Source organism: Acomys minous (assembly GCF_964271855.1).
Source record: "Acomys minous genome assembly, chromosome: 13".
In the NCBI taxonomy this organism is placed as follows: domain Eukaryota; kingdom Metazoa; phylum Chordata; class Mammalia; order Rodentia; family Muridae; genus Acomys; species Acomys minous.
The window spans coordinates 7,912,501-7,926,177 of record NC_140495.1 but is presented as its reverse complement, the minus strand read 5'-3'; positions in this window follow the sequence as shown (position 1 = coordinate 7,926,177).

Sequence of the window (13,677 nt, the reverse complement as noted above, 5' to 3'; positions counted from 1 at the left end):
TTGGCTCTTTGTCATCTTGACACATGTCAGGTTTCTGGAAAGAACCTCCAGTGAGAAGACACCTCTATTAGCTTGGTCTCTGGCTGAGTCTGTGGCATTTTCTTGATTACCATTGATGTGGGAGGGAGGGCCCATCCCACTGAGGGCAGCACACCTCTGAACAGGTGGTCTTGGCTTGTATGTGAGAGCAAGATTAGCGAGTCATCAGGAGAAAGTCAGCAAACATTGTTTCTCCATGGTTTTGGCATCAGTTCCTACCTCTGTGTTCCTACTTGGACTTCCTGCCTTGACCAACCTCAGTGATGAAATTTGGCTGGAGAGTTGTAAGCTGGACTAAGCTCATGTATCCTTAAGTTGGTTTTGGCCATCGTGTTTTATTACAGCAATTTAAACCCCAACTAAGATAGTAAGTAGAGTTATCCTGTCTTTAACTGTTATTTGAGCACAGAATTTAAAGTGATTTAGCCTATATCTTAGTTAACATCGGTGAGTATTATAATCTACATTTTATTAATGATGTAGGGGACAATGTATTAGAAGTCTGGCCTAATGGCAAACATCGGACAAATGGCTTCTAATATGTCTAAATCAAGCATGGTCGTACTCATCTTGTGTATCTGCAGTCTTGCCCAGACAGCACCTCAGACATTAGGTGCAACTATTGAGCAAGGTTACATACAGCCTCTGGGTTTCCTTACTTATCCTCTAGAGATCAAGGCTTAGGCTGTGCCTTACTCTGGGGGAAATTTGGGAAGAGGCTTAGAGTGAAAGGTGTGAGACTGGACATAAAGTGCTCAATAAAGGAACTGACACCAAGGCTGATGACTTCACTGTGGTCCCTGGAACCACATAGTGGAAGGAACAAACCAACTCCATGATACCCTCTGGTGCCTATACTTGCACCACAGGATGAGTGCAGCCTCCTCTCATGTGAATCAAAGGTAAACATAAATATAAGTAAATTAAAGGGGCTCCAAATCCCCATATCCTAGACAAGGACGATGAGATGTTGTCCAAGGGTAATATCAGAAATGTGGAAAATTAGAGATTTCAGAAGTTGCCTGTAGCTGACATTGGAAGAATTTGTGTACTAAATAGATTTAGGGGCCTTAGATGAGAGAGGAGGCATTAAAATGATTGACCAAATATACATTGGACCCCCAGTCAGCAAGAGAAATGAGAGGGGGAGTGGTCTTTGGCATGGCTGGTCTGAGGAGACTTGGGGGTAGAAGACATTCTTTTTAAGGGATAATAGATGCTATGGTAGCTGAGGCCACAGCTGTGAACAGTGTTTGGTTTCAAGGGAAAAGGACTCAAAGGAAACTGAACAACAGTGTTTCCAGAACAAAACTTGACAGAGGTGGTGGAGAAAAGATATACATAGCAGTCAGGACTTCAGAAAACAAAACAAAGCTGAGAAAGAATATATATCATCAGAAGGACGAGCCTTAAGCAGTGCAAGTGGGTGTCAACACCACTGAAGGGCAGCGGTTGCTCAAACAGGGTTAAAGACATGAAGAACAGTTAAATCAAACACTTACTGAAAAAATATTCAGTCCAAATCAGGTTAGGCAAGTAAGCAAGGTTTTAAAGTTTCAAAGGGCTCACCCTATTGCTTATGGATCAGGATGTGATCCGTCAACTGTTCCTGCCACCTTGCTCCGCCACCTTGGATTCTAACCCTCTGAAACTATAATCCAAATTAAATGCTTTCTTTTATAAGTTGTCTCGGTCATGGGATTTTGTCACAGCAATAGGAAAGCAGCTAAGACTCATAGTATCTGTTATTTTAGCTCTTCCTCCATCCAATAAGCACAGCGTAGCATTTGGTACTGAAAGGAAAGAAGCAAGGGATGCTGAGCTGTGTGTGAGTCAACTTCACTTTGTCATCTGCAAGGTGTGTTGTCCTTGTCACGGTATGTTACTCACATATATGTGTGTCCCTAGGCATTTATTTGTAGTCTGATATGAGGATAGGAATATCTCATTGCACAAACGTCAACTCTGGCTAATGTTGCAATGCACGACTGATAAAAATTATCTTCTTGTCCAAGGAAATGGTGTGATCTTACCTCTCAAAAGGACTGAGAGTTAACCAAGACAAAATAAATAAAACACACCAATCTAATTAAACTACTCAAGTCTAAAAGTGCAATAGCCCGAATAACAAAGAATAATAATGCTCAGCTTCCAGAATACGTAAGAAAAAAAATCCATGAAGATATTTATTTACAGCAACAGTATTAAAGTGAACTTTCAACAATATTGTGTGTGCCATTTGAGTAAGTTGGATATAATTATTTTGTTTAATAAATATCGAGTGAGCACCCAGAATGGCAGGAAATGCCACGCTGTTGAAGAACACAAAGGTCAGTGCTCTTGTGAAATGCAAATGAGCTAATTAAGACACTAACAGCCTTGGTGATGAGTTTGAATGAAAATGCTCATAAAAGGCTGGTAGACATGTAGATTGGCAGAAGCCGTATAGAAGAAAATGCACCCTGAACAGTTTTATTTCCATAGGTCTTGAGACAGATTCCTGCCATTTTTGTTGGTGGCATTGTTTCTGGGTTGATTTTTCTCTGTTGAGATGGATTTTCATGGAGCCCAGGCTGATCCTGAACTCCCTATATATCTAAGGCTGACCTTGAATTCTTGTTCCTGCATCCTGCACCTCCCAAGAGCTGGGATGGCAGACATGAACCTTCCTGCTCTGACTGAAATATATATTATATGACTCAGTTATTGTATCTCTAAAACTTTTTCTTATGAAAACAGTCATAGATAAAAACAATTTTAATGTGGGGGTTTATTACTCTGCTTTTTAAAAAGGGGTGTCTGTGTGTGTGTGTGTGTGTATGTGTGTGTGTGTCTGTGTGTGTGTACAAACACACAGGTGCCTGCAGAAACCAGGAGAGGGTGTTAGATCTCTCCAGGAGTTGGAGGTATAGACAGTTGTTAGCTACCTGATGTCGGTGCTGGGATTTGAAGTTGAGTCCTCTGGAAGAGCAACCAGTGCTCTTAACCACTAAGCTACCTCTATAACCTCTTAAATGACAATTTTTACACCAATACTAAATCTAGGTTTCATTCACTCTTCCTATTTTCCTTCTTTTTTCCCACACTCTACTGGCTCAAGCCTTTGCTACAATAAACATAGTAGGCAAGAGCTGGCATCTCCCTTATTCCTACTCTTAGAGGGAAAACATTCACTATTTACTGCCGTGACTGGTGTTACTTGTAAATTCCTTCATAGACATCCCTGATCAAGTTGAAGGATGCCTTTTGTGTTCTTAGTCTGATGTAGGTATTTTACTATAATGGATGTTGTTTGTTTTCCCAAGTATGTCTTGCTCTAACTGAAATGAACATGTGTTTTTCTTTTACGCTTGAAATTATGGTGAATTCCATTCAAGTGTCAAATCACTCTTGCGTTCCTGGGCTTAACCATACTTAGTCATTGTATATTAGCAAATAGTTCCCAAGAATGCCGGCCTTTGCTTCTGATAGCAAGTTTTTGGGTCTCCAAGAGCTCCTTCAAGTTCAGTAGTGTGCTCAAAGACTCACAGACCCCATTTATCTCATGGTTTGAGTCATTTAAAGAGTTCAAAAGCATGCTAAGTACAACCAGAGATTGATCCTCATGGAGTCTAACCAGTTCCAAACTCCCAGCAGCCATTTCACAGTGACATTCCAGAAAGTACCACTACCCCAATGACAACATGCCCCAACGCTCGTAGGTTATTGCCAGCCAGGGAAGCTCACTGTAAGCTGTGGTGCTGCTCATAGTCATTGCTGGAGCTCCCTCATATCATGTGGTCCACATTACCAAGCTCTGCCCCAACATTCCCAAAGACTGAACTGTCCTCGGACCAAAAGCCTCTGTTCTAAGTCACACGATCATGTCATCTGTCATGGCATAGTGTCCCCAGGGAAACAGACATGTTTTGTCAGGCAGTGCATTCCTTCTGAGAATGTAGGATCTGCCTTTCTCAAGGAGCAGGGAGCAAGCGCCAGCCTTCTCTTTGGGCAAGGATAGGCACTTTCCTACCTAGCCACAATATATGACATTTCCCCCTTAATATGATAAATGCTTATGAGCAATCACAAAGAGGAGTTTTCTCTTTGTAGAAGTTGTCCCAAACTTGGGTATTAGAATGTGATCATGGGCCTTATAAGATGAACTTCTAGTACTCAAAATTTTGGAAGAGGTATGAAGGAGGTTTCATTTATTCTGTTTTTAGATGTTTGAAGGACTTACACGATTTTCTCTCTGAGGAACTTTTTAAGAACAAATACAATTTTAAAAATAGATACAAGGCTATAATCCAAATTATCTAGTTCTTAAATGGGTTTTGATAATTTACGTCTTTTGTGTTATTTTTTCATTTCATCAAATGTTGGATAAATTGTCATCAAGTTGTTTATAATACTACTTTATTGCTATATGTTAATTTAAATGATTTTTCATTCTAAGAATCTATATGGCAATTTATCTCTCACTCTAGAGATTAGTAAATTGTACATATTGTCATTTTTCCTAATCAAACTCTGGCTAAAATTTTATCAATTTTATATTCTCAGTTGGTTAATGATTTATTCTAGTATTTTTCTCTCTCCTGCTTTTATTACCTCTCTCTTCTGTTTTCCTTGGATCAAATTCATTTTACTATGCCAGTTTCCTTGGGTAGAAGATGAGGTAATTGATTTGAAAGCTGATTCTTTGCAGATATAGCCACAGGGTCCAATAAATTTCTTTCTAGCACTGCCTTCACGCTCTCCTCCATATCTTGGACTGTTGTGTTTTCATTTTACTCAGTACAAAATATTTGAACTCTTCTTTTGTTTTTGTTTTTTTACTTGATCAATTTAGAAATTTTCTGTTTCAATTTAAAATAGTTGGGATGTTCCCATAATCTTTGTAGTATTAATTCGTAATTCAATTAGGTCTAATTGGAGGGTATACTGTGTTTGCCTGTTCTGAATTCACTGAGGCTGTTTTCACTTATTGAGCCTGGGATGTAGTGCATTATGGTAAACAACGTGTACTTGTCACTAAGAATGCTCTGTGGTTGGGGTTTGGACTCTTTTTAAAAAAAAAATATTATTAATTTATTCATATTACATCTCAATGGTTATCCCATCCCTTGTATCCTCCCATTCCTCCCTCCCTCCCATTTTCCCCTTATTCCCGTCCCCTATGACTGTGACTGAGAGGGACCTCCTCCCTTTGTATATGCTCATAGGGTATCAAGTCTCTTCTTGGTAGCCTGCTATCCTTCCTCTGAGTGCCACCAGGCCTCCCCATCCAGGGGACATGGTCAAATAGGGGTTTGGACTCTTATAGAAACTCTAAGTACATCAGGATGGCCAGAAGATTGGCGAATGTCTGCTGTCCCACAGTTCTTTTCTGCTTATTGTTTTATCATTATTGGGAGAGATAGCTGAACTTAGTCTCTCCATGTAATGTCATCAGCTTTCCTAAGCTGTGTGTTAGCAGTTTTGCCACTAGTTTTGTGAACATCTAATATTTTGTTCTCTCTATCAGTTGATACTTCTTTATGATTTTACTCTCTCTCTCTCTCTCTCTCTCTCTCTCTCTCTCTATATATATATATATATATATATATATATATATATATACATACACACACATAGTCTTTTAGTTAGGTGTTTGAGAATTTCATACACGCATACAATGTTCTTTGAATATACTCACTTCCTACAAGTTGAGTCCTAGCATATAAGCATTATATACTTTAATATATGCTGTTGTAAAAAATATTGAATTGAATGTTTAATATGACTACTGTTTCCTTTTAATTTCTAATCAAGGATCCATGCCACTCAGAATTCATCCTAGAGTTTCTAAATAGGAAGGAATTTACCACTGGGTAGAAAGTTGTACAAACAAAGGTTCTAGAAGATTTGAGACATGCCAAATCTGAGGGATCTCAACAAAGCTATCTGCAAACATATCCCTCACGTGTGGCACCAACACGGAAAACTCGGTGTAAACTGTGTGAGGGGATTCCCACCCCTACCAGCAGAAGACAGCATCCCTTCATTTTTGCCTGTGATTAAAGGTCATATAAGCACCTATAACTGGTCAAGTCTAATGAGATCAAGCAGACAAGACAAACAAGAAATACAGCTTCCAGTGTTCATGCCTTGGCAGGATATGAAGAGCCTGGAAGAGTGTTAGGGCTTTTTAGGAATCACCAAATGGCATCCCTCCCTAGCCCCAAGCCTTGCATGCCAAGTGCAGTGGGTGTTCACTGGGAGTAGGACCAGACACTCAGACTTATCCATCTGCCCGTCATTGTGGGAACTCATCCGTTCATTGGTCCATATGTTTGCTTATTCCACAAATGCTGAGTTACAATCCTGTGCTTGCAGAATACTAGCATACACAGGCAAAGTGTCAGACGCTGTACTCGATGTGAAAGCGACACAAAAAAGAGCACATGAGGCTAAGCAAGTAAGGGAGTTTGCAGCCTGGTCTGAGGGCCTGAATTCCATCCTCACAACCCACACAGTGAAAGAAGAAAACCAACTCCCACCACTGGTCTTCTGATCTCCACATGCCTGTCCCCTCCCCCAGATAAGTAGATTTTAAAATATTTTTAAAATACTCAATAACTGAACATGATAAAGACATATGTAACTGAACATGGTAAAGACATATGTAGATATATGACACATTTAAGTAAAAGCTAAGATGTTGAGTCAATGTGATAACATACTCCTATAATCCCAGCCTATGGAAAGTGAGGGCCGGAGGATCAAGAGTTCAAGGCCATTGTCAGCTATATGGTGAGGCCGGCACTAGCCTGGATGCTTGAGACCACGTCCTAATAACAAAATACTTAATTGGAAAATATTAAAGTAGCACAAATTATAGGTACTATTTCACTGCTGATTTTGGTCAGTCTCTAGTAAGAATCGCCCCACTGTGATGGGGTTTAGCCTTCGTCCAAACTGTTTGCAGGCTAAGGAAGCACAAAGAGAGATCTTGATTGGTGCGGCTGCGGGTGTCAGTCACAGCTTATCTTTGCATCTCTAGTCTTTAGCGCAGTGGTAGCTTCATGTTCAATTTTCAGTGAACACTCTAGAACAATGCCGGGCAATTAAAGCTCATAACAAGGTCTATCAGAGATTTTTACGTTAGAGAGTCCATGATCTATGTAGAGCGGAATAATCAGCCAGCGGTGTTACAACACGGTGAACTTCATGGTATACTAAGCAAAGTGATTTAAAAAAAAAAAAAAGAGGCAACAATAGAGGGGCAATCACATCTTGCAGGCAAACTCTTCATCCGAGAACCTTCGAGAAGTCTCCTGAGGGCCAGAGGCAGTGCCAATGGACCTTGAAGGGTGGATGGAAAAAAAAAATGTATCTAATGTTGGGACACAGCAGGCTGCAGAAATAGCCTGCAAATATAGACAGAGCTCTCCAATTGGACAAGTGTGTGTCAGGGAGGGGCTAGGTTGTAGAGCGGGGGTGGTGGAGCCAGGAAACAAAGCTGGAACAGGAAATTTGCGCCAAATTGGAAACTCTGATGTGCCGTACTAAGAGGGTTGGATCTCGTCCCTTCTCGTTGGCTTTGAGCTGTGAAGTGACGTGACCTAGTTTGCATTTCTAAAATGCTAGTGGATGTATGCAGAACTGGATTTCCAAGGAAGCCATTGGCTAGGAGGCAGCTGCAAACACAGTGTGCCAAGATAGTGAGAATGCGAAGGGGGCGGTAAATCTGGACTGAAGGAGAGGGAGGGAGGACCACACACGCCTGGACGTTTCCCAGGTGAGCACCGGAGGTGGGCTGCTGTGTCAACTGCACACTCCCAACATCAGCTCCCCGTTGTTGTTTGGGGTTTGTTTGCTTAATTGTTTTCGAGAAGTCTCCTGTGATCCAGGCCAGCCTTGAATGTTCATTTATTAAAACCACCACCACTACCACCACCATCACCACCACCACCAACAACAACAACAACAAAAGTAGAAGCATACATCTGTCCTTGAATTTGGGACACTTACTAATCAGTGGATGCCATCCCTGGATGTTCCGTGACTTCCATCTGTGGTACGTATGCACACTCTGGATGTTTTTGTCCCCAAACCCCTACTCCCCTACACCACCCACCTCCACCTTCCCACTCCCCCAATCCCCCCACCACCATCACTGAGGAGAATACCCATTTGGTGTCTTCTCCATGGCAGGCCTATTTTGACTAAGTGTCCATCCCTTTGTAAAAGTCCCAAGATGAGGCCAGGGTAGAAAAGTAGGCGGAGAGGCCCTTCTTCATTGACTCTTTGTTGTTTACTGTGAGCAGTTGGCCTTTTTAGAGACTCACTGGTGGGAGGCACAAGTCTTCCACACCCATGGTTCTCACTGGAATTTTTCCACATGACCAAACAAACAAAACCCAAACAACAACAACAACAGAGGGAAAATGAACAAACTTCTGTGACAGGTGACACAGGCCCAGCAAAGAGTTGTTCTTTGGTGGGATTTTGTAAGCACCAGTCACAGCTTTTGTCAATTTGACAGAAATCTAGACAGACCTGGAAAGAAAGGATGTCCCCAGCCTACCATGGGTACACGACCCTAGGCAGGTGAACCGGAACTGTATAAGAGAGATGGCTGAATGTCGGGGAAGCCAGCCTGTAAGCATTCCTTCATGGTCTTGGCTTCAGCCCTGCTCCAACTTCCTTCAGTGACACTGTGGCCCGAAAGTGCAAGATGAAATAAACCCTTTCATCCCCGAATTGCTTATGGCCATGGCATTTTTTATGACAACAACGGAAAGTGAACTAGGACAGCATCGTAACAACTGTTTAAAAATTAATAGAAATATAACTAGTCATTATTAATTGTGTCTCTACTTCTGAAATGCTTCAAATTTAAATATGTAAACTTTAAATATTTCAATAGCTCTGGGACACACCCACGTGGCAGCTTGATTTTCCCATCTCTTTAATAAAGACTTATGATTCTTGATTCTGAAACTATTATTCTGCTGTTTTCTCCCAGAGCAGAAAAATAACCAACTTTTTGCTCAAATAGAATTAAGCAGCTCCAACCGTATCAGAGAGACGAGGTCTCCTTTTCCAGTGTGACAGACAGCCATCTAACTGTGGCCTTCCATAATCTCGTTGCTTTGGAAATAAGCGTTTTTTATTCCCCTGACAACTTTGTACTGAGTGGTGAGTATCAACACATCGGCCAACAGGTGGCGCTGCAGCTCTGTGGCAATGTAATTACAAGGCGCCTCCGGTTTTGTACAGGAACCCAAAACTCACCTCTCCTCCGTAGGAAATCACAGAGTCTCCTGGAATAGCCTAACAGACGTCCAATAAACATAAACCCCAAGGATTTATAGCATGTCTTAGCTGCTTGCACACAAGTCTGTGCTGGAGAAAGGACTACCCGAAAAGTTTGACACTTACAGCTGTTCGGATATATGGGAAAGGGGCAACGCGCGGTACTAAAAGTCAACATTCTAGTTTGGGATCTTATAGCATGAGTTATAGATGTCGCGATGGAGGCCAGGAAGGATGTTACAAACACTTAAACTATTTGGGTCTCAGTGTTCACCATCCTGATCTGCAATGCTGACCTTGAACTGGCTAAGGTCACACGTCAGATCCTCCTGTCCCCAGTCCCCAAACGCGGGGATTAAAGGCATGCCGCACCATGCCTGGTTTTGGAGCTCAAACCCAGGGCTTCCGATATGTTAAGTAGGTACTGTACCAGCTGAGCTACGCCACCAGCCTACAGGACTGCCCTCTGTAATCAGAGAATCAAGCTAAATCACAGTGAGCTTTTAGCTCACTCAGGGTTAAGTTCCCAACCTGGGCCAATAACCAAGCGCCAGTTTTAGCATTCAGAAAATAAACTGACAAACCCTTATGAGTCACCTTTCATATTAAAAATGATAGTTGACAAGAATGGGTGTTTCCCGGAGGAGAGGTGGATATCAGGATAGGAAAACTCAGCCTGGTACTGTGTGTGTGTGTGTGTGTGTGTGTGTATGTGTGTGTGTGTGTGTGTGTGTGTGTGTGTGTGTGTGTGTGTGTAGATGGAGGTTAGGGGTCAACCTAGGGAGTTATTCCTCTGGGACTGCCCATCTTGTGTGGGGTTTTTTGTTTGGTTTGTTTGTTTGTTTTTTGATGCTGCTGCTGCTGTTGTTGTTTTGTTTTGTTTTGTTTTGTTTGAGACCAGGTTTCTTACTGAAGGGCTTGAGCAACTTTTCAGCTCATTCTTCTCTTCCTTCCAGAGAAAGGGATGGTTTAGGAAGTTGCTTAAAGATACAAGTCTGTACAGTTGTGTACATGTATGACCCCAGCTCTTGGGAAACAGAGGCAGGAGGTCAGAAGCTCAAGGTCATCACTGGCTGCCTAGATTATATAGGATCTACTTGTACCCAAAATCCCCCCAAAAAGGAGAAAAGAGAAACATAACACCCTAAGACAAGATTGTATTATCCGCTAAGTCTTAATCAATAACAGCTAATGCGATAAATGGTCGATTTTTGAATTTCTTACTAAAACCTGGATGACTGGACTGGGCTTGTTTGCTTGTGAGAGGCGTTGGGGGAATGAAGCCCCTCCCTCACACATGGCAGGCGAGCCCTTGCTGACTGAGCTACGCCTCCTAGTTCACCAGGTCAGATTATTGTAGTTTTTTTTTTCTGTTGTTACACTCTGAGGTTCATATGGATTAAGTTAGTTGTCCAAAGTCACAACTTAATAAGGAACCGGCACATCACCACAGGTAACTCATCCTATTGCACATGGTAGAGCCTGGCCACTTTCAGATTTGTTTGATTCCTTGCTAGGTGTGTGTGTGTGTGTGTGTGTGTGTGTGTGTGTGTGTGTGTGTGTGTGTGTGTGAGTTTCCTGGGGCTCTGAGACACAAGAAGAAGAAGAAGCTATTCTTTTTTTTCTTTTTTTCTTAATTTATTCTTGTTACATCTCAATGGTTATCCCATCCCTTGTATCCTCCCATTCTTCCCTCCCTCTCATTTTCCCCTTATTCCCCTCCCCTATGACTGTTCCTGAGGGGGATTACCTCCCCCTGTATATGCTCATAGGGTAAGCCTTCACTTACCAGGAAACTGGGACAGAGGGGAGGACATCCTATTGGGACTCTAGATGAGAGAAGCATGGGAGAATGGCAAAGTAGAAGGATCCAGAGGGTCCTAGAAACCTATAAGTAGAACATTATGATAGGCAGATTTGGGCCCAGGGATCCCGCTCAAAGTAAGGCACCAGCCAAGTACAATACAGGCGGTAAACTTTAAACCCCTACCCAGATCTAGCCAATGGTCAGAACATTCTCCACAGATGAGTGGAGAGTGGGATATGACTTTCTCATGTACTCTGGTGCCTCACATTTGACCATGTCCCCTGGAGGGGGAGACCTGGTGGCACTCAGAGGAAGGACAGTAGATTACCAAGAAGAAGAAGAAACTATTCTTAAGGACTAAACTCGGGTGTCTAAGACTAATGTATGCCACCTTTCAATGTATTATTATCATTTTCCCCTTCGGAAAAATCTACTGTGATTTGACGAAGAAATGCATCACACTTTAAACGCATAAAAGGCCTACAGTGTGTAGCCCCATTGTGCCAATACAAAGTCTCCTTTCAAACTCAGACATCTGGGCCTGTGAAACCTGAGAAGTGAGTCCAGCTTCAAAGATGGGGAGGCCAGTGAGGCAGACACTTGAAATATGACTTCCTGCTTTTGCGGTCCCTTAGAGCCTACCTTTCTCCTTCATTCCTGATCTTAGGAGTGAATAGTCGGAGCGGCCTCACTTTCTGTCACGTCCCCCACCCCCGTTTCATGCACCTGGGGAAAGCATCTCACAGGTGTGTTCTGAAAAGGTTTATATTGCCTATGAGAACAACGGAGATGTTTTTTTTTTTAAACTCAGATGTGACTTTGTACCGGGTGATTTAGTTTCATCTTTCTCCCCGCTTCCTTTCCCAGAGGGCACCAGCCAAGATTGTGAACTCCTGCTACGTGTCACAGGAAGATTGTGTCTATAGCCTAAGTGTACAGGTGCTGAATTTTCTCCTTTTCTCCTGTGGCCACGCAGTGAACTATGGGGATGGCAGGCCTTGGCTTAAGGTTGGATGGTGCCAGGGCTGGCCTTTGTGGCTTCCAGTCTTACCTTCAAGTTTGGGCAGATTGGGACGAACAGTATAGAAATGTCTGAGTTTAAAACAGAAGGAGACAGAAGTGACATGATTTGTGTGTCAGTCACTTTTAATGATACTACTACTACTACTACTACTACTACTACTACTACTACTAATAATAATAATAATAATAATAATAATAACGAATAATAATAATAAGGTTTCTCTGAACAGGACTGTGACTTCTGTTTCCTTTTCAGTGACCTGAACAGCACACTAGCTCCAGTAGAAGGGAAGGAAGGAGGCTTAACTCTGTATGGGCCACATTTACAGAAAGGAGGCAAGGAGACGATGCTGACCACCTGCCTTGGTGTCTGTCCTATGGGAGAATGTTCCAGATGTGAGGTGAGTAGCAGCAGGCCCCAGCTCCCACCTCAGTAGTGTGTAAGGAATGGACAGTGACCATATCCTAGCAAGCCTGATGATCCTGCACGTAATGTGGCAGGTACCAACCCGTACAGGCTAGTGGAGAACTGCAGGGAGTCTGCACACATAGAGGTCCATGCTGCCACCAGTTAAGCCTTCGGTGCCATTTGCTGCTTGGCCACCTGTCTTAATGATGTCAGTAGTCCAGGGCTGGCCAGCAAGAGAGCACAGGTAAGGGTGAAGCCAGATGCAGGCTACGCATATCTTTTCTGTCTTTGGTCTCCATCCAGTCTAAAGAAAACGCCCAGCCCTCCCCTACCTCAGCTGCTCATTCCTCCCCTACCTCTGTGCAATGGAAAGCCACTAGTTGCTCAGAGTTTGGGCGGGTAAGGGAGCGTGACTGCATGATGAGAAATAGGGCTGTGTTTAATAGGACCAGTACACAACACGAAAGTCCTGTCACTGCCAGTTGCTGCTGCTGGTTGCACTGGGCAGTTTGAAAATACCTATCTAGTGTGGAAAAGGCCAAATGTGTCTCTCCATGCATTTCATTTCCTTTCTCTATAGGGCTGTCTAAAGAAATTCTAGATTCCAAGATGCGAGTTTAAAAGAGATGCTGTGTGTGTCGATGACACAAATCAGAAACAGAGCAGCCTAGGAGAACAAATGGGCTAATAGGCACCAGTAGCGATCAGAAGGAGTGTGGGGTAGGTACGCTCAAAGTGCAGCATATACTGGTGTGAAAATGGTCTCATTTTACCCAGTAAAATAGAAAACAGCTTTTCAAAAGGTAGGAGGTTAGTACCATGACTGGCAGGTGTCAATACATACTGTTTCACATTTGTACCATGCTGAGCATCAAAGCTGGGACCTCATGCATACTAGACAAACATCTTACCACTGAGCCTACCACTCACTCTTACCCTCACCACTGCCCTATCACTTTACCCTTACCCTCACCGCTACCCTCCCACTTACCCTACCTGTGAGTTTTCCACTTTAAAGTCTTCTAAGGCTATAAATGAAGAAGGTGCTGTTCCCTGCTTTCTCCATTAATCTGTTGGGGGGGGGGTTGGTCTGGTGCTACGTACTCTGATGCGA